Raw genomic sequence first — 22,396 nt, 5'->3', positions numbered from 1 at the left:
GGAACTAGATCCACTGGAGCAGTATGTTCTATGAGCACCCTGAAATAAATTTTAAGTGCATAGGTGGCTCACTAGAAGTAGCTTTGCTACCTACGAGATGTAATTAACAAGGAAAGTGGTTGCTCTGAAAGTATAACAGCCAAAGTAAGCATAAGTTGGAGAAAATTCAGGGAGGTACTATCACTCTTGGTAACAAAGGTCTTCTCCCGCAGAGTGAAGAGTAGATTGGATGATGCTTGTACTTGAATTGCAATGTTGCATGATAGTGAGAGACAGGCTTTGAAGTGGGGAGTTTTGAGAAGACTGGAAAGAAATGAAGGAACATGCTCCATTGGATGTGCAATGTAAATGTATGTGGAAGACATAGGACAAATGTGCTGAGAAAAGAACTGGGCATAAGAGAAATCAAATGTAGAGTATAAGAAAGATGATGGTATCCACACTACTAATGCTAACAAAAATTTCTTTCTCTAATATATATATATATATATATATACTTGTTAACTTCTCTTGTTTATAAATCCCTGATGTACCTTCAAATGAACAAAATGCTTTTTGTTGTCTTTAGCTGTTTTAAAAAACATACATGCACGTTTGATGTAAAAGAATATCTACACAACTAATGTATGTTAAAATATATAAATCTACAGCATTTTTGAGATTTACGTTCCTTGATATTCAGATAACTTTGTAGTTTTAGAAAAAGCTAGCACCTTCCATGCAAGCATGCATCCATGTGTTTTTGCGTGTTTGTATTAAAATTCTTATAGTCCCTATCTTTACTTTTATTATTACTTATTTATTTATCTGTTTGTTTATCATTTTTTTAATTTTTTATCACCCTGTGTACCTTATTGAGTTAGCTTTCATAGCAATATTTAAGTTATGCATCACTCGCAACAACTGTTCTGCAGTGAAGAGATGGCTGCCAGAAGTGATAGAAGAGATAATGCAAAAGAACATGTGGCAATAAGGGTGGTGAGCCAGGTTGGCTTCTTCCTTCCTTGTATAAATAACTTTAGAATGTGCCTTAGAGGAGTAAATGTGTTGTGTGTGGCAGAGGAAGGAATAACCAACTGGTTGACTGACTGATTAATCAATAAACTTCAGTGAGAATTATTGCTGCCTCCTGGCTTCTTTTTGTTTCATACTGTAGTTAAGGATTTGCTTTCTTGCTTGCGTGATATTAGGATGGGGCAGTAGCCAAATTAGTTTGCACCTCCTTCCCCCTCTCTCAGTTTCAGTGGAGAAGATGTTAACTTTATCTACCACACCCTTGCTGTGTTTAAGGATGAAGCTGTTTAGTCATTATTTAACCTCTGGTCAACTCAGACCAGGACAATATCATCCAGTGTATCATTTAAGACAGTGGGGTATGATTCCTAGCAGGTTAAACAAATGCACAGTCTCTTAAGAGATGTTTATTTAATGACTCAAGTGATTCTTTCTTGCAGATATTGTGAATCATTATTGGTTAGTAAAAGAAAATTTTCAATTTTATTTTCACAGAATACACTCCATGCAGTTAAGGTTACATATTGAAGTTCTTATATAAAGGAATTGATAAAATCAAAATTGGTTCATCATATTCCTGTGATTGTTTGTATTTTTGTTTTTTTATTTTAGGCTTGCATATTTATAGGCAGCTGTATAGTTTTCTTTTACTAAAATTCACTGACAAGGTATTGGTCAACATGTGATGACAAGTAGAAGATACTTGCCTAAGATATAGTGCTACTAACTATATTTCATCTTCTTGAAAATTTCAGTTTCATATCAAAATCTCAGAGTTTGTTGTTGTTGTTTTGGAAACCTGTGATGAAATGTATTCCAACCAGGACCATCCTGTCTTTTTTAGTGTTGCTAAAATTGCATTAGAATATGTCCTTCTCTTTTGCAAGATATTTGGGTATGATTTGTGGAAGAATTGGCTACTCTTTTATAAAATAAATCATTAGTATTTCTAAATGAAAGGTAAAGTCAGTCCCATTGAAGTTGACTTTGCCTTACATACTTTCAAGGTATCTCTCAAGTATTGGGGTCAGCTGAATCAAGTATTCTTTTCCCCTAAAATTTCTGGCCTCAGGATTGTTAGAGTTAGTAAAAAATGCTTTGTGACATTTGTTCTTAGTTCAACTACCTCCAGAGTCAACTTTGCCTTTCATCCTTTTGAGACCAATAAAATGAAGTACCAATCAAGTGCCAGATTTGATGTGACTAACCCCTTTTCCCCCTAAAATTGCTAGCTTTGTGCCTCAATTAAAAACACAAGTCAATAAAGCACAAGTACTGGGGTCGATGTAAGTGACTAGTCCTCTTCCCTAAAATTTCAGACCTTGTACCTTTTATCTTTTATTTGTTTCAGTTATTAGACTGTGGCCATGCTGGGGCACCACCTTGAAGAATTTTTAGTTGAATGTATTGACCACAGTACTTATTTCTTTTAAAGGCTAGTACTTATTCTGTCAGTCTTTTGCTGAACTGCTAAGTTAGAGGATGTAAAAAAAAACAACACCAGTTATCAAGTAGTGGGTGGTGGTGGGGACAAAAACACACACACACACACACACACACACACACACATGATGGGCTTCTTTCAGTTTCCCTCTACAAAATCCTCTCACAAGGCTTTGGTTGGCCTGAAGCTATAGTAGAAGACACTTGTCCAAGATAGCACACAATGGTGACTGAACCCAGAACCATGTGGCTGGTAAGCAACCTTCTTAACACATAGCAATGCCAGCACCTATTGCAGAAAGGATTATTACTATAAGGTGGTGAGGTGACAAAATCGTTAGCACCTCAGGCAAAATGCTTCCTGGTATTTTGTCCGTCTTTATGTTTTGAGTTCAAATTCCACTGAGATCAACTTTTCCTTTCATCCTTTCGGGGTCCATAAATTAAGTACCAGTGAAACACTGGAGTCAATGTAATTGCCTTGTTCCTTTCCCCAAATTTCAGGCCTTGTGCCTCTAGTAGAAAGGATTATTATTATTATTATTATTATTATTATTATTATAATATCCTATGCTTTATTTGATATCTTTTTCTTTGCTCTAAACTCTACTTTTCATCCTTGTATTGTCCTCAATGTCTTGGACTGTTTAGCCAATAAAAATTATAATCATCATCATTTTGATGATAGATTAATTAGCAGAGTGGCAGGCAAAATGCATTGCAGCATTTAATTGTATCCCTTCAAAATGTACTAGGCTCAACAATTCTTTCATTCTTCTGAGATCGATATAATGAAGTACCAGTCAAGTACTGAGAACAATGTAATTAGTTATTCTCCTGCTGGCTTCAAAATAGCAGGTCCTGTGCCTAAATTAGAAACATCGTCATCATTATTATTAATTATTAGTCCCACCAATCAATATATGTTCATTGTAGAAATAATGAAAACTTTCATGGTCTTGCAGATGAAATGACGGAGGCTAGAGACAGCTGAAAACAAACTACTCTTTGCTGACCTGTTTAAACTACTACTTCTGCTATTATTACTGTTGGTGTTTGTAGTGTGGGGGGAATAGTCTTTGGTATCTGAATGAAAATTTAGTTACCAGATTGATGGAAACTATTAACTGGCAAAATATTGATTTCTGTTTCATCAAAGCTCCTTTTATTTCTGCTTTTATTTCATGAAATAATAAGATAAAAACTACAGTTGTGTGTGTGTGTGTATTTGTACATGAGTGTGTATATGTAAATGTGAGGGCAAGGAAAATAACTGGAGAAAGCATTCATTGATTTGAGTGAGGCTTGGCTAAATTTCATCCATTCTATCAAAGATGTCTTTATTGTAGTGTGTACAAGAATCATGTTCATGTTAATGTAGTTTTTTTTACTAGTGACTTCATTCCATAGTTGTCCAGCTGCTGCATTTTCAAGCTTACTATGTGATATGTGTTTTTTGTTCTTTACTAGATGTGAGTGCCATTTATTTGCTCTGTAACATTGAGAAGGAAAACAATTTTGTGAAAACAGGATTGAACAATGAATATCAAGGATATTTTCTTATTAGACTATTGTGCTGAAGCACAGTACAGTAGCTGTGATAATAAATAGCCTAGTATAGCTTGATTCAAATTTAAAACCCTCTAAATGTCAGAAGTCCAATCACTACCATAACCTCATGACCATTGTAGTAACTCAGTGTTGACTAAGTCCTTACATTAGCTTTGGACCTGTGGATTTCACAAGATAGTTCAGACTTACAAATACATCCTTAGAACATTTCATAAAAAGAAAATTAAAAATTTTTTTTTAAATTTTGTATTGTTTTATTCTTTCAACTCCATATCTCCCAGCAGCACATGCAATGGCAGACTATTGTATTAGAGTAGTTCAATACTATTAACCAGTGGGGAAGCCAGTAACATAGCAGAAACATATTACTGGACTAACATAAATTAAATGTCCTGTATAGTTTTATCCTTCCTTCTACACTAAATCTCACCAGAGTCGATTTTGTTTCTCTTTTACTTGGATTGATAAAATAAATCCTAGGCATGTATTGAGTCACTTCATTTAAACATACTTTACAAAAATCTATTCAAATGTGAGAACTCATTATAGATCAAGAGCCTTCTAATCATTGTTGGCACCATTTTCTGAACATTGTCTATATTTGACCGACTGACAATGATTCACTTACCATCATTCTAGAAACACTTGTCTACAGATTTGCTGTTTCCTATTTTTGTCTCTTCTGTTGTTATTGTAATAACAGCTACTCTTCTGAACTTGTTAGTTGTAGTTTCTCTTGCCATCTGGCCCACATCCCATCATGCAGCAATTCACCCCACTTTCCATTCATCATCAGACACTCAAAAAGCAGAAGGAAAGTAAAGAAAAAAAAACCAAAATCTCATCATCATCCTTAAAATTTTGACATTTACTTTTCTATGCCTCGGATAGAGTTTATTGAGGCAAATTTGCTACAGCCAGATGGCTCTCCTTATTGCAAACCCTCACACGTTTCCAAGCAAGGTAATATTTCCTTATGGTCAGACATGTTCTTGCAGAATAGAAACGAATGACACTGCTTGTATGACAAAGACAATCATTTACAAATATCAAACAATGTCAAGATAAGGACGGACACACACACATAATGGGCTTCTTTCAGTTTCCATCTACCAAATCCACTCACAAGGCTTTGGTTGGCCTGGGGGTGTAGAAGACACTTGCCCAATGTGCCACACAGTGGGACTAAATATGGAACCATGTAGCTGGAAACAAACTTCTTAAGCACCTAGAACCTAAAGGAATCATTGAACTTACTAATATCTACATCTACTCATACAAATACTGTCAAATTTCCAGAGTCTGACATCTTGGCAAATTATAACAGTTCTAAAGCCCAACAAAAACCAAGTGAAGTAAAAATATTCAGATCCATCTTCCAAATACATTCTCTAAATTGTAGAAGGGCTGATTCTTAACATCACTATCCCATACATTCCCCCTCTCTAAATTGCAACACAGATTCAGACAACTATACTCAATCACCACACTGGTTTCAAGCCTAACATAGAAAATACACAATAACTTCAACAATAGAAAACCTCTGGAACATACCATTTTGATTTCCATCAATATCAATAATGCTTTCAACTACATTCCCTGCTATCCACTCAAACAGAAAAATATTCAGCACCATCTTAAAAAAAAACAAAAAACAACACAAAATGATACTGGCTAGCAAACTGTTAAGCTGCCAAGCTTATATAGAACAATGCTCTTATAAACTCCCTTTTCATGAATAGAGTACCACAAGGGCCTGTCCTCTCACCTACTCTTTTCAATCAGTATGTACATGACCTTCCCACACTGCCTTGAAACATATGGTTAGCTTCATACACAGATGAGATCACTCTTACAGCTTTCCGCTATTCTGCAGACACTGTTTAAATTCTCTAGAAACCTGGATGTACAACTACAGATATCATTATCATCAACATCTACCTTCCATGCTGGCATGGGTTGGACAGTTTGACAGAAGCTAGTGTGACAGGATTGTGCCAAGCAAGTGTAATGTAGAAAACCCTTACCTTGTTTTATTATTTATACTAGTGTGTAACAAATTTATAACACATTCTTTCAAAGATCTCAAACATTTGTATAGATTTCCTAAAGCCTTGAATTACATTTTTATGAAAGATATTTTGATTCAGTAGTAACAAAAAAATAAATATAATAAGCTAAGTTTTTTTAATATGTTAGTGGCCTTCACTTCTGCTTTATCTGATACATCACTTAAGCAAATTACAGTCAATTATAAAACAGTAATTAATTTCAATCTATTCTTAAGAAGTGGTTAATTTTAAATATAGAGCAAATATTCAAAGTAGTTCTCTCTAAGACTTTTTTTTTTATATATTTATAATTCAAGTATTCTTAATTGTCTTTACATCAGAATAAATGTTTTAGATAAAGCCAAAAAAAAAAACATACAGTTCAAATTTATGCTGTTGTTGAAGACTGACTATTCTGTAATTAACCATTTTAGCCCCTTTAGCATTTAAACTGGCCATATTCAACCCTAAATATTCTCCTTGTTTTATATTCAAACCAACCAGATCTGGCTTCTCACAGCTACCCTATAGTGTCATTCTAAAAATAGTCGCATCATTGAAATCTTGAAGCTATAAGATAATGCATGATTGATCAAAAACTAAGTGTATAAATATGCATTACATTTGAGAGTAATCTGAATGTGAAAGGGGCAAATTACATTCTGTTGTCTTTAAAAGAAAAGACTATGGTGATTGTTGGACTACTTTTCATCATAGATCTGCTCAGTCAAGTCTGAACTGGTGGCTAAATAATAAACATCTTTGAAAGTTATATTTCTATGTCTGTATGTTTGTACATGGCTGCCCTTTCTATGTATAATTTTTCTTTGTTTGCTGATGTGATAAATATTAAATCCATGAAAGGTTATCTCCACTAAAGTAGTGAGAGTTTCATGGAAGTAACTTTTTCATAGATTGAATGTGTTTTCTTAATACAGATAATGAAACTACATTAAAGAGTAATTATAGAATGTGGAATTGTCTTTTTTTTTTCATGAATTGCTGTGTAGATATAGAAAAAGCTGAAATTCTCCAGGACAATACTTTAATTATTCTCAACAAACTTTCCTATAACCAGACAACTGACTCATTGGCTTTTATATTAAGGTACTGAAGAGTATTGTGTCATTACTGCTGCTGTTGAGTAATTTCTGAAGAGCCTTTGTGAATTCCATTGCATTCTAGTCAGCGCTTAATAATTTATCCAGAGGAGTGAGCTGGATTATGCTCCACTGCTACATTTTAATAACTTTTTAATAGCCTTATAATAGAGAAAAGAAATTGTTTAGGTTAAAGAAGTGCAATAATATAGGAATGTAATTCAGCAGGCAGTGGTTTTGTTTGTTGTGAGAAATCTTACCAAAGTAATATTCTGCTTGACAGAACAAACTGCACTTGTAATTCTACTCTATATACTGTTTAACTTTACTCCTGCCAATTACACTTGCTGTTTTTAGCTTGCCAGTTAATTTGTAGACTGTGCCTCCTGAGATTTATTATATGCATTATTAGTCTTTATCAGGAACAATCTTTTATAGAACTTTTCATAAGTGTTTCTGAAATTGATAATCACAATCGTAATTTACCCTATAAATAAATATACAATTATTGACACTGTTCACTGAATGTTTACTTCATAATTTGAAGAAAAACAAAAAAATGTTTTTACCCCATTAAGTCTAAGTACAATTAAAAACAAAAATGCCTAGAGGGAATTAAATGTTATTACATGAATGTAGCACAGTTCAATGGCCAAACCTTTAGTAACATGATGTTGCTAAGTGAAAAATGCAGCTTTGATTGTGGGGCCTCTGTTTATTCCACTTTTTTCAAGCAGGAAGAATATTTCATTTTAGTCAGTAAGGCTACAGGGTGTTATTAAGTTAATTCTTTTGATTCCAGCCTACTTGTATTATGATACAAATTTTCTGTTTCAAATTATCTAAATTAAAGCCTTTTATCAAAATTTCACATTAATTTATGTTCTAAACACCAGTTTAATTATGACAAAGTTATTTTATTGAATTCTTCATTATTTTCAAAATTAACTTTCTCATCAGAAATATGACAGCTAAAAGGTTAAATATTGCTGGAACTGACTGAAACCTAAGAAGGTTATCTGACATAAGTCATATCACTGGCCATTTAAGTGGCACTTTTATCATCCCAGAATAAAGTATTTACATAAATTTAACTAATACCTAATACTTTACTTTTATTAACCATCTATTTGAGCCTTTGAGAGTTAATTGTCTTTGCTTGGGAGATATACAGCAAATGATAGGTTTCTTTCATTACCTAGCTTAATACCATCAGCTGGTCCTTGGTCTATCATCTACAGGCTTAGCCTGCAAATGTTCAAACTGGATATCAGTAATATTAATTTCGCAAACTCTTAAAATCTCATTAGACTTAAGAGACCCTTAAAGTAATTTTTTCCCTAATAAACCTGATATCTTGTGCTTATGTTAAAATATCTATACTGTTGGTACTTGTGGCAAAGAACAAGATGTAAGCTCTCCTCAAGCTGAAATTGTGACACAATTTCAATTCCTCCTTTAAGCTAATTTACTTTCATTCATATTGCTAACACCCTTGGGAAATGCATGCATCTTACTCTCCATTCTTCTAAATATATAGGGCCTTTATACCTAATCCAAAAGAAGCTGCAGTTTCATTAGTATTTATTTTGTACATCTTGATAGAATGAAATGTAAAGAAGCTGATGACAGAATTTGAATTATGTAGCACAAGGAAAATATACCTGTGCTAATGTATTGTATCAGTTAATGTTCACTATTTTATTGACGATCAACCTCAAAATGTTGGATAAAATTATCCTTTTCTGAAATTATTGCTATTGGTCTCAGGTCCAGCTTCTTAATTACCACTTCATTGGTTTGATGATAAGGTGGTATTAGATTACCAACTTATAGAACATAGGTTCATATCCACTGTAGGCATAGTGCTGTGTAATTGAGTAGCATACTTAATTCTATATGCTTCAGTTCACACAGCTGTCATGAATAGAAATCACATCATCCTGGAACTTTGCTTTCATTAGACTAGCATCCAATGATGGCTGTATCTTCCCCACCTCGTTTTATGTAATAAATCATAGATGATGATCTGCTCTTAAGTCTCTTGTGGGTATTGGAGTCATTTATAATTTTACTTGTTTTGATATATATATACTGAGAAAGCTTCTGTACTTTCTTTTCCATATCATTTATTCTTGTTTGCCTCTGAAGGCTGTAATTTTTACAATTTTGATTACTTTGTCAGGTTAATGATATTTGGTTAGTGCCCTCTAAACATTACTTATCTTTGATCTATTTGCATCTAAATTCTTTTTTGTTATTTGTTCCCTAAATATGATTCTCTGTTCTTTTCATCTGCTTTCATTGTGCCAGGAAGTCAAACCCATAGAAATTTACATTACTTTCGATATGGATGCATGAATTTCTTGATTTTTCTAGCAGAATATCAAACCATTATTGTTAGAGGTGTTTTGAGACAAAGTTGCAACAGATATATTTAGGCTAGTTACTTCTGGTATTTTGTTGCGATCATCTTCTTAGTTTTCTTTTGAAATCCAACTGAGATCAACTTGTTTTGTTTTCCAAGATTAATAAGTACATATATGCATCACCAGAAGGAATATAATTTCTAATTTAGACACAAAACCAGCAATTTTGAAGGGAGGGAATACATCAACCCTAATATTTGTCAGGTACTTTTTTTAATCATGCCAGAAATGTGAATTTGATCACAGTGTTGTTTGAACTCAGACTATAAAGAGCCTGGAGAAATACTGCAAAGCACTTTTCTAATGCTCTAATAATTCTGCCAGTTTGTTGCCATGTCAGAAGGAGCTGATATAATAACCAGGTTTAACCATCCTTTTCAACATTGGCTTATTAGATAAGTAAAGTGAATTGGCAGAGTTGAAACATGAGGTGAAATGACTTGAGTTATTTAGTCTGGCTTCTTGCATTCTGAGTGCAAATCCTGCCAAGCTCAACATTACCTTTCATCCTTCATGGGGTGATAATGTATTAGTCTAGAAAGGTGGGTTGGTGAAATTGTTAAAACATTGGACTGGATGCCCAACAGTATTTGTTCCAGTGCTTTGCTCTTGGAGTTCAAATCCTGTTGTGGCCTACTTGTGTGGTAGAGTTAACCCATCACCTGGCTTAACACTACCACCTGTTCCTTGACTACCTTTTGTGGAATCCATTAATGTTGGAAGTATTCAGGCCGGGATATCTTCCTGGCTTCTTGCCAGTCTTGGAGGCCTTGTAGAGATTCTTGGGCACTGCTTTTTCTACTAACTAAACAATAAAGTAGCAAGCCATTATTTCACACACACACAAAAAGGAAGAAAGTGAAATAGTAAAGTGCTTGACTAAATGCTTTGTACCATTTTGTTACATCATTTTCCCATTCTAAGTTCAAATCCCATCAGTTTATTTTGCCTTTTATCCATTCAATCCAGTATTGTACCAGAATTGATACAATTAACTATATATTTTGTGGCCTTATATGAAAGTTAGAAACAACAATTTTAAATGAAAATCTAAAGAAGAAAGGAGGAAGGAGATAATTTCAGTTTAGTAACTACTTTTTAAACCCATTAGATTGATATTTCAAAGAGAAACCAGAACTAAATGAGGCCACTAAGATAAAAATCAATATTTATCTATGTGGTATTTAAACATTAGAAATAAAAAAGTTCAAGTGTATGTGTAGTGTTAAATAATATAAGGTGAGTAAGAATGGAAATGTTAGAGAGAGAATACAATCATTATTTACTCAATACAAATTCAACTTCGACATTTATTTTCTTTCCACTAAATAACCAACTACTATTGTTTTGCCAAACCTCAATGTTAGGAGTTTCTAGGAATTAAAATATAATTCCAATAAGAAAAATGAAATTGAAAGTGATACAGATATCATCATCATCATCATCATCTTTATAGTTGCTTTCCATGCTGGTATGGGCTGGGTAAATCATTATGATCCAAGTCAGTTCTTATTGGGGACCACTGCTTTTGTAGACAGGTTGGAGGATTTTGGGCTTGGCTTCTATGGTTAGATACCCTTTCTATCACTAATCACATCAGTGTATTTGGTGCATTTTATCATGACACCAGCATTAGAGAGCTGTCATGTCTTTACTAAGACATGACTAAAAGATCCTCCTAACCTTATGCTTTTGCAATTCATTCACCAACCATTTTACAGCATGTACTGGGTTCATTTTATTGTGATGTTAACCTGAAAAGCATTGCCTTGTACACTGTGAGAGCAAAGAATACTCACCACTCTAAGACCTGTATGTTTCAGAATGTGACCAAAGAGATGTATAGAGGAGAGAGAGTGAACAGATGAGTTAAGATGGGTAGGTGAAGAGAGCAAGAGTATGATGGTAGAAACAGCAATTGTGGTCAGAGAGAGAGCAATAACTAGCACTACAGAAAATGTCAAGGTTAAGTGTAAGGAGTACAATAAGTTCAATGCATTGTTTTATACATTAGCTTCATGATGAGTAAGAGAGGCAGAGTGATGAGGAGTGTGGTAGAGTGATTGAACGCTGATAGGTCCCTTACCATCTTATTTTATATAAATGGCTTGAGTAATAGTGAATGACAAGGAGATGAGAAGGTGTCACTGTATATATTATCATCATTTTAGGGTCTACTTTTCCATGCTTGACACAGATTTTCTGTAGTAGAATGCTCTTCTTGTCACCAACACTCATCTGCTTCCAAGCTGTCTAGACATGTTTTCACAGTTTTCAAACAAAAAATTACTCCTTGTATGACTAATGTTTTGTTAACAATTATTGGCAATGTCAAGACAAGGACACACACACACACACACATAAATAAAAAGTGAATGCTAAACTATGATTATATATATTTATAGATATATGTACATACATGCATACTTACATACATAGATACACACACACACACACACACACACACACACACACACTCACAAACTACTAAGTTGAGGAAAAAGTTTGTGCGCTGTTTTAAAATAATGATTTTTTATGAAAGAATTTATTTGAAAACAACTATTCTTCAAAATAAAGACCGTCATTTTCTACAACCTTCTGCCTATGATCTGCAAGCTTTTGAATTTGGTCAAAGTACCAATCCTTTGGCTTTGAATCGAAAAATTCTTGACGAGCTTCTTCAACTTCATCAAATGACTCAAATCGGCAACCTTTCATAAAGTGCTACATTGATTGGAAGAGACTGTAGTCAGATGGAGTAATGTCTGTACTGTAGGCTGATGCAGCAGAACTTCCACACTGTCCAATTCTTCAATCTTGTTGCTGGTCTTTCTGGCAGTATGCAGCTTTGCATTGTCTTGTTGAAACAAAGCGCGTTTTCAATGAACAAGTCTTGGGTAATTTTCAACAGTGAGTCACCATTGAACGTGACATGACACCACAAAAATATATATAAAAAAAGCATTAATTTAACACAGCACACAAACTTTTTCCTCAACCTAGTATTTTGTTAATAAGAATAAAGGATACTATCTATAGCAGAATATTGTTCAATATGCCACCAGCTATAAGAAGCATAATAATGTTTATATCTGTAAGACATTTATTTAATTAATTTATTATATATAATTAATAAATACACTAGTCTTCGGACTGCACTGCAATTCAAATGAAACCTGCAAATGCAAGAAGGTCAAAGAGTCTAACATTACTTGCAGTCATTGAACCATCAACAAAATTTGTCTATTATTGATAGTGTTGCAATTTTTTCTTTTATACAATCTTTTTTTTTTTTAATATATACACTTCATATATTCCCATCCTCTCTCTTTCTCTAATCAATTAAGATGGATCTCCAGGATAGAAGTGATTATCTTGACATATAGCTTCTAATTATTTCTCAGTCAATTAGCTGATTAGTTCATTTAGAACTGCAACAGGAACTATATCAACCAACCAGCTGTTAATGCAGATTAATAGCTGTTGCGTTCTGACACTCTCAACCATCACATAACTATTCAAAAAACTGAACTATGTTCATAAACTTTCATTAGTAGTCTTATTAGTTTTTATTTAAATTTTAATGTTTTTTTAAAAAATTATTTTGTGACTACTTTTGCTCAAACATTAATCAGATAGTGGTTTTTTTTCTCTCCTCTCCCCACCATATATCAACTTTTAATTTTAGAACAAATATTTTGTAAGAGATATCTGTTTCTTGATATATGCTTAATTTACTTTTTATATCATCGTCATAATTATATCTTTCCTATTCTATATTAACTTGGGCTGTGCAATTTTCAAGTACATCGTTTCACCACTCTTCTTGATTGTGTTGTCTTACCCCTGAGGCCCAATGTCTTAATATCCAAACATATCACACCACTTTTCCCCCTCATTTTCTTTGATACAGGTATCATTTACTCTCTTCTTTTTTGTATATTTCTCATCAACATACACTTTTCCATGCTTGCATGGCTCTGATGAAATTCATTGAGACAGATTTTCTGCAACCAGATGCCCTTCTTACTACCAACACTCATGTTTCCAAGTGAGTTAATATTTCCCTATAGAAATGCTTTCATGAACAATTGGAAACAAAAGGCACTGCCTATATGATGATGTTCATTTACAACTATCAATGAATATCAAGACAAGGAGTCAAACATATGTGCACATAAACACACACACACACTCAATGGCTTCTTTGAGTTTCCATCTACCTAATCCACTCAAGGCTTTGGTCAGCCCATAGTTATTGCAGAAGACACATGACCAAAGTGCTACACAGTAGGACTGAACCTGAAACTATGTGATTGGGAAGTGAGCTTCTTAAGCACTCAACCATGTTTATGCCTATCACAGTTGTGTCAGCACATTCTTAACCAGCACATGTTATCCATGTCCACACCGACACAGCTGTCATATCTGAATGCACACACATATTTCATCATCTTTGTTTTTACATCCACTTTTCCATGCTGTCACGAATTAGGCATGACTTCTTCAGACAGGATTCTATGGTCAGATGCCCTTGCACCAACCCTCACTGGTTTTATAAGTAAGGTACTTTATTCCAGGCTTTAACATGTTGAACTGCTGCTGGGCATTTTGTCTGTAAGAGACATAATCGTCACTGCTGAAGTAAATGTCAAGCAATTTCATGCTGATATAAACACACACATGCATATATAAAATGGTCTTCTGCACAATTTCCATCTATCTGCTACACCCATAAGACACTGGCCCACCTGTGGTTACAATAGAAGGCTCTTGCCCAAGGCAGTACACAGAAGTATCCATCCAGAAAACAAATGAACTTGGATGAGAATGCACACACAAATATTTATACATATAGATGGACAGACAGACAGACACATACACACACACACACACACACACACACACACACACACACACACACACACACACACACACACACACACACACACACACACACATTCAGTATTCTTAACACTCTTGAACTGTTTCAGCTAAATGTCTTCTTTGCCATCATCCTTCATATTTTTTTAGTTTATTTATTTATTTATGTATTTATCTATTTATATGTCAATAGGTCAATGAAAATGCCAAGCTCATAAATGATTAAGCTAAATACATTATGATGGTCTTTATTTTGAAGAATAGTTGTTTTCGAATAAATTAATATGGAATTTAATTTTGGCAAAACTAGTTCTCAGTTTAACCCATGTTGATGCTGATTATAGATGTACCAGTCATATACTAGAGTTGATTCACTTGATTATTCCATTTCTTTTGAACAAATGCTAATGCGTCAAAGAAATGTGTGTGTGTGTGTGTGAGTGTCATAACGTTAAGTAAACAATGTAAGTTTGTAAACCTGGTGTAATTATTTTATCTATGTTTTTAAAGATGATTTTTTTAATGGAATTATGTTGACTGTTTCATTAAGTTCTGGTATGTGCTTGTCAGATTTTATATTTTGCTTTTTTTTTTTTTAAGTTTTCCAAGTCTCCATTTATACTGGCTATTATTAGAAATCTGTAATCCGAGGTAAACCAAACTGATAAGTTAGCATTAAAAGCAGAAAAAACTAAAAGAAGAGAGATAAATTGCAAAATACATATCTTTCTGCTTCGGTTATAAAAGATTTCATCAACATGTTGTGGTCCACCTCACCTCTTCCTCATCGTAATCATTCTCTTTATCCTCCTCCTTTGATTTTTTTTCATTTCAGCATCTCTCACCATCACCCAATTTTTTTCTCTTAATCTCTAATTACCTATACCATTGTGTTAGATATATTCGGCGTTTTATGCATAAAGGTTTATCTCAATATTATTTCAACATCAGATATAACATATCTATTACTTTCTGCTTATCATTTTACTTCCAGTTTAAACAAGTTTCTTCTTTCTTTATCAACTTAAAGAAGATCTGTTTTCATTATGCTAATACTTTGCACCAGACATTTCGGAACTGGAATGTTGTATAATAAAATATTGGATACCTAGTACAAAGATTTTTTTTTCAGTAATTCTCTTGCTTTGTGTGTGTGTGTGTTTTTTTGTTTTTTTTTTAATCAGTTATATTCCTTCATTCCACCATCCACTGCTACTTTGTTTTGTACAAACTGTATTTCTATTCTGAAGTTGACTTCCTCCAAAACGAAATGTAAATGTTTTGTGAAACGCTATAAATATCTGATGAAATTTCAGTCAATAAGTGCTGTTATTATTTTTATGCACTTAGTTTATTTTATTCTATCTATATTTATTTAATTAGTTTAAAAGTCAGCAGTCACTTAATTTGCTTTATCTAGCTAATCTTGTACTCTCTTCCTTTTCTTATCTTAGAAATAAACAAAAGATTAAAAAGAAAGACTTTTTTTCATTTTTTTTCTCTTGAAAAGTCAATTTTTGTTCTACATGAAATAAATTAATTTAAATAGTTGTCTGCAAGCAATCAGCTCCATCACTCACTCCCACATACCATCACATACACACATATTTGTTATCACACAGACATACACACATTTGCACCATCTCATATGAGGTGCATTCAAAGTGTATTTGACCTCTGGCCATAAAAAAAAAAACCATTTTGTACATTTCACAAATCTTATTTAATTCCCTTCAAAATACTCCCCTTAGGAGTTCATGCACTTCTCCTAACGATTCTGCCACCGTTAGTAACCTCTGGAACATCTTCTCTAGAATGCTATGGAGCTCTGCCATTGCTTTTCTCATAAGTTCCCTCATGTGACTCAAATCGCTTCCCTTTCAACACAGTTTTTCAGTTTGAGGAAAAGCCAGAAGCCACACCTTGACAAGTTGAAAAAGTAGGAAGCCTGTCGAACAAGTAAAGTGCTGTACTTGACCAGGAAAGCCTGGATTGTGTGGACAGAATGAGCAGGTACACTGTCATGGTGAAGTTGCCAATTCTTCACCAGCCACATGTCTGGCTGCTTTCAAGGCACAACCTCACCAAGATGACAAATAATCTCCAGGTAATATTCCTCATTGATTGTTTGGCTTTGTGGTGTGTATTCATGATGCACGATACTACAGGAGTAAAAAAACAGGTCAACATTACCCTTACATTGCTGTGAATCTGTTGTACTTTTTGGGCCTTAGTGATGACAGATGCTTCAACTGGGAGGACTGGAACTTGGTTTAAAGATCGTAATCATAAACTCATGTCTCATTGCCTGTGACGTTAGTCTTCATGAATTCTGGATCATAGTTTGCACAGTCCAGCATGTCTTGAGTGATTTCCATGCAGAGTTGCTTCAACTGTTTTGCCAACACCATGGGGATGAATTTCACCAACACCCTCCACATGCACAAATCCTCTGTTACAATGGAATGCACTGATTCTGTGCTTATTCCCACCCCATGAGCAGTTCCCTTGTTACACAATGGTTTTCTATGACTATTCACCATGCCTTCTCAGTTGACTCCGCATTTTGGTTTGTGAATGGTCTGCTTGAGCATGCCTCACTTTCCACTGAGGTGTGCCCATGTTTGAAGCAGTTGTACCACTCCTTGATCTGAGTTTTGCCCATGGCATCATCACCAAAGGCTTGCTGAATCTTCTGGGTAATGTGAGCTTGAGTATCACCAAGCTTTTCTCAAAACTTGATGCAATATCTCTGCTTGATGCATTCAGTCATCTTGCTTGAAAACCAAAATCTGACAAGCACACATTTCATGTTTGCACTTTGGGTATAACAGCTGGGAACTGACGTGTCCTACTGGCTCAAAACTTTTCATGCACACTCAGAAAGGGTGGCATCACCTCCCACCCAAAGGACTTTGCCCATGTGGCATTAGTTTTGGTGAGAAAATAATGAAGTTAGATACTTTTTGAATGCACCTCGTACATATGCACACCATTATGCATACATGTATATATACACACACACACATGCTGTCACATAGACATACACGCATACACCATCAAATACTCTTATGTATACACACCTATGTATATGTGTACACACACACACACACACACATCAAGTTATATCAAGACAATGATGCTGAGTATATTATTAGCTTGGAAAAGAATGGCTCATGATAACTTTAACCCTTTTGCATTTAAACCAGCCATACCGATTCTACATTTTTTAGGCATCTTTCTTTTCTAAGATGACGGAGTAGGAATTGAGGGTGATATGACTGCTATTTCTAATACTTGACTGGGTGATGGGTGCCATCAGTATAGAATCTAAATGAATGCTTCATAGTATCCATATTTTTTTGTAATTCATATTTCTCTATATTCTTCACTTTTGTGCGTGTGTGTGATGGTGGTTGGGTAGGGGACTTTACTTTCCATTCTTCCAGATTTGATAAAATAAGTAGTAATAGCAGCAGCAGAATATGAGAGTTGATTTAATTTCATATGAAATTTTTCTTGGTAACTATTTAAAAAGAATCCTGGTTTGTGAGATATTGAAGAACTGCGGAAGAATTTTTTTAATACTTAAAAAAAAAATTTTTTTTACTTTCTTATTATATTTCCTGTTTGAAGCAGGTTGAATATGTTTCAATAATCTGAGTGGCGCCAACATTATATTGAATGCTCTACATAGTTAGAATCTTGCTTCATATATAAACAAACAGAAAACATGGACGTTAAATGATGATGATGATGATGATTTTAAAATAAGAAAACATTGGATAATGTAGTTCTAGGTACACAGTAGTAGTTGTTGTTGTTGGTGGTGGTGGTGGATGTTGTTATTATTATTCTCACCATCATCATTATGATTAGTAGTAGTAGTAGTGTACAAGAGTTGATTTAATTTCATGATTCTAGGACAGAATGTTCATTTGCTGAAATGCTTTTGACCGAGAGTCTGCTCATGCAGACTGAGCTGGGCTAAACCAATCTCTACCACAACAACAATATAAACAGCATCCTAAGCACCTAGTTTTAAACCTACATTCTCTGCATGAAAGTCTGCCCCAACATTTAATTAATTCAACAATGTTGTCCTGTTAACATCACTTATCTTTAGATGTGCAAGATATCACCCTAAGTTCACCTTCAGATGACACCACATTAAAACTTGAAGGTTGTGTGTGACCTGGCAAATTACAAAATAAAACTGGTATTAGCTCTTAGAGTAAATTTTAACAGAACAGCCGCAGTATCAAAGTTTTAATAGTCACAGTATTATGTTTAGAGAAAGAGAGAGAAAGAGATTGAAAGAGAGAGGGAGAGAGAGAGAGTGTTTGTGTTTGTATGATTTTTAGTTTGTTAACCAAAGATTGGTTTATCAATCCACCTGAGAATGCATCCCGTTAGTGATCTAAATTAAAACCTTTCATCAAAATTTCATGTTAATTATGCTCTAATATAGCAAAAGGGGTTAAAGGTGTGACATTTGTTGTAAGTTGGTGTGATTCCCTTTAGTCAAATTCTTAGTTCTGTGCTATCTATTCTTCAAAAAAGAAGTGGTTTTCAATTGCATCTGCTTTTGATTGATTCTTTTTTTGGTTGATCTCAGGTTCAGCCCCACTGTGTGACACCTTGAGCGAGTGTCTTCTATTAATAGCGCTGGGTTATTGTAGATTATGAGTGGATTTTGGTAGATTATGAACCATCAGCATTTTAACCGTATGTCAATAATTTAAATTCATAAGAATGTCTTATATTGGTACAGGACCACAAATTTTCAAGGGAGGTGTGTAATCAATTAAATTGCACACAGTATATTGTACATTTTTTTATTAATGTCAAGGAAATGAAATGCAAAGTTGATCTTGTTGAGATTTAAACTCAAAATATAAAATTATAAAACTAAATATAAAACATATTTTTAATTATTTCTTTATTGCCCACAAGGGGCTAAATAAACACAGAGGGGACAAACAAGGACAGACAAAGGGATTAAGTCGATTACATCGACTCCAGTGCATAACTGGTACTTAATTTATCGACGATGAAAGGCAAAGTCGGCCTCGGTGGAATTTGAACTCAGAACGTAACACCAGACGAAATACCGCTATACATTTCGCCCGGCATGCTAACATTTCTGCCAGCTTGCTGCCTTAAACATTTTTGTCTGGCATTCAACTGTTACTGCAACTCTAGCACCCTGAGATTCACTGTACTGATTGTAGCCTGCAAACTTAGAGATTTTTCTTTCTGTCCTTGTAAGAAATCATTAATAAATAATAATATAAAATCTGAAAATAAGAAGAAGAATGTAGAATTGAGTTGAAAATAATTTATATTTTATTATTCTGATAAACTAAATCCAGTATTTTAAATTACTGCACAAATAAACTTTTGCTTTTAAATTTGGCTTATTTCTGTTATTTTTAAAAGCAAGAGCCTGCACTTTCTCTATTCACCCCCTTAGGATTCCCTTCTGCTCTGGTATGCTACTCATATTTCATAGCTCGAGAAAACAACTAGACCCAAGCAAAACCTTATTTCTCTAGGGTTTCATTGAGATTGCTCCAAAATTAAAACAGCAGCATAATGCTTATGTAGCTTCTGTTAGAAAGCAAAATCATATTAGGTAGCCAACTTCTGTTGTAACTAGATGACTCTTTTGTTGTTTGTTTAGTTACTTCCTTACAGTCTACCTACTAAAGAACTCAAAAAGCTGTTCTTTAGATTATAGTTTCAGAAAGGTTTCATTCTTTATTATATGCTACTGATGTAAGTATGCTGTAGGTCCTTTCAAAATCATAATGACATTAAGAATTTCAGATATGTAAACTATGTTAAATGATGAATAAAAATTATAACATGAAAGATTTTTGTGTAGCCTAAGGTTAAGTGCTACAAAATACCAAAGACCTTGTGTGGTAGGCAAGAGAGATACAAACAGCCTAGCTGATGACTGATGCTTTATACAAATTTGAGTGGAGAAAGTTTGCCTGGTCATGTTGGTGCAAAGGTTGGCATTGTCATCTGGATTATGATATATGTGGTTTGAGTCCCATGGGGTTCTGTGTGCATTTTTTTTTCTTTTCTTGGATTCATGTTTTATAATAGCTCTCATTTAATTTCAGTGTAATACGATGAAAGAAGCAGATTTATAGTTATGAGAATGTGGTTGTGGAGAGTGTTTATGCTTTAGGAAGAGAGAATAAGGGCCAGGAGAAGGGAAGAAGAGATTAGTGTCAAATATTAATGAAGTGGGGATGGGGAACAGTGGTAAGGGTTATGAGATGAGTTGTGTTGGGAGATTCAATGCTATCTCATATTATAAATGTAAGGGTCTAAGATGTAAGGGAGTGGGAGAAAGAACATGAACGATAGACAAGGTGAGTAGGGTTAGGAATCCAAACAGGGCTAATTGAGGGCAGGGGGTGGGGGCATGGTGGTTGGCCAGGTTAAGAAGTGAAGGAGGTTTGAAGTATTGTGGGTGTAGGCCAGAGAAGAAGAGATGAGAAGGTGTTAAGGAGGTGGAGAAGCTGTGTGGAGAGTAGAGTACAGCAATGGAAAGGAGATGTATGGAGGGTGAGGGAACGGTAGGTGGATGCAGCAAGAAGGGTGATGGAGAGTGTAGTTGGAGGGTACCATAGAAGTTGGTGGGAGGGAGGAGAGCAGAGAAAGCATCCCAGACAGGGAGGCTGTGAAGAGGTTAAAGTGGGAGAAAGAGAAGCTGGCAGATATTGAAATAAGGAGTGAGAGTGCTTGGAAAGCAGAAAAAAGCATCTTGGGTAAGGAGACTGTGCAAAGATAACAGTGAAAGAGGTGTAAGGGGGGGGGGGGGCAGTGATGAGTATGAAAGTGGTAAGAGAAAGAAAGGCTGGTGAGACAAGAAAGTAGAATGAGGAGAAGAAGACCATAGAGGTAGGAGGAGAGCAGAGGAAGACAGCTGCATGAGCATTCTAGATGGAGAGGTCATGAAGAGAGAACAGTGAGAGAGAAGCAAGAAAGAAGCTGCAGGTGAATGCAGTGAGAGCATCCCAGCAAACAGGGTTCTTTCTACCAAGCTTGCCCAAGAGGGTGTTTTCTCTCCTGTTCTGTATTCTTTCTTTTAGCATTAAAAAGAAACTAGTAAAACGAGACATTTTTTATATTTCAAAATATCTCAACTAAGATTTTATGTCATATTATAAATTTATGATGATTTTAAGTATATACAAGGCCTCATCCCAACACCAAACAAGAGATACATACATGCACACAAACATGTAAGCACATACGTACACATGGATATGGCAGATGCATATGAGGAATAGACCAAAGCTGAGAATGAAGAATACCCTCAGTTAGTGGTAAGACAAAAATAATTGCTGCATTGATTGGGTAGTTACAGCTGCACCCAGTTTGGTGTTGTGGCTTACTTTATTGACTCCCAAACCGTGAAAGGTAACATTAAACCTGGCAGGATTTGAACTCAGATTGGAAAAGTACATAAGTAAATAGAGTTAGTCATTTTGTCCAATGCTCAGCTAATTCTACTAATTCACTTGTTTCATAATAGCTTCATAAAACTCAGTTGTGTGTATGTATATAATATGTAGATGTGTGTGTGTAAAGAAACACTGTGGGGTTTTGTGCTTGTGAGTAAAATGAAGTTATACAAACCCCCTTTATGCTTTCATCAGTAAGCAAGTCAGGTAAAATTTATATGCTTATATAATTTATATGTGGCAATAACAGCGTATCTGGTTTCTTCTGAAACAGTCCTGATTTTATTTATCTTCAAGAGAATTCTTTACCCCATGCATGTGGCACATGTACGTGTAAGTGAGGGTGGGGAGGATATATATATATATATATATATATATATATATATATAATATCATTATTAATCATAGGGCAG

General features: G+C 34.6%; 1 protein-coding gene and 1 long non-coding RNA gene across 3 annotated transcripts in view; one reads left to right on the top strand and one right to left on the bottom strand.

The window, feature by feature from the left end:
* Nucleotides 1-22,396, top strand: part of LOC106883440 (adenomatous polyposis coli homolog) — a 188,253-nt gene that overhangs the window by 44,204 nt on the left and 121,653 nt on the right. The window lies entirely within an intron of this gene.
* LOC106883439 (uncharacterized) overlaps nucleotides 19,427-22,396 on the bottom strand; it is an 11,572-nt gene continuing 8,602 nt past the window's right edge. The window contains exon 3 of the long non-coding RNA XR_001411131.2: nucleotides 19,427-19,793. This is a non-coding gene — a long non-coding RNA (uncharacterized LOC106883439). The remainder of the gene's footprint in view (nucleotides 19,794-22,396) is intronic.

The sequence above is a fragment of the Octopus bimaculoides genome, chromosome 4, assembly GCF_001194135.2.
Source record: "Octopus bimaculoides isolate UCB-OBI-ISO-001 chromosome 4, ASM119413v2, whole genome shotgun sequence".
In the NCBI taxonomy this organism is placed as follows: domain Eukaryota; kingdom Metazoa; phylum Mollusca; class Cephalopoda; order Octopoda; family Octopodidae; genus Octopus; species Octopus bimaculoides.
Note: the sequence above shows the minus strand (reverse complement) of the source record. Positions and strands in the feature narration are given on the sequence as shown.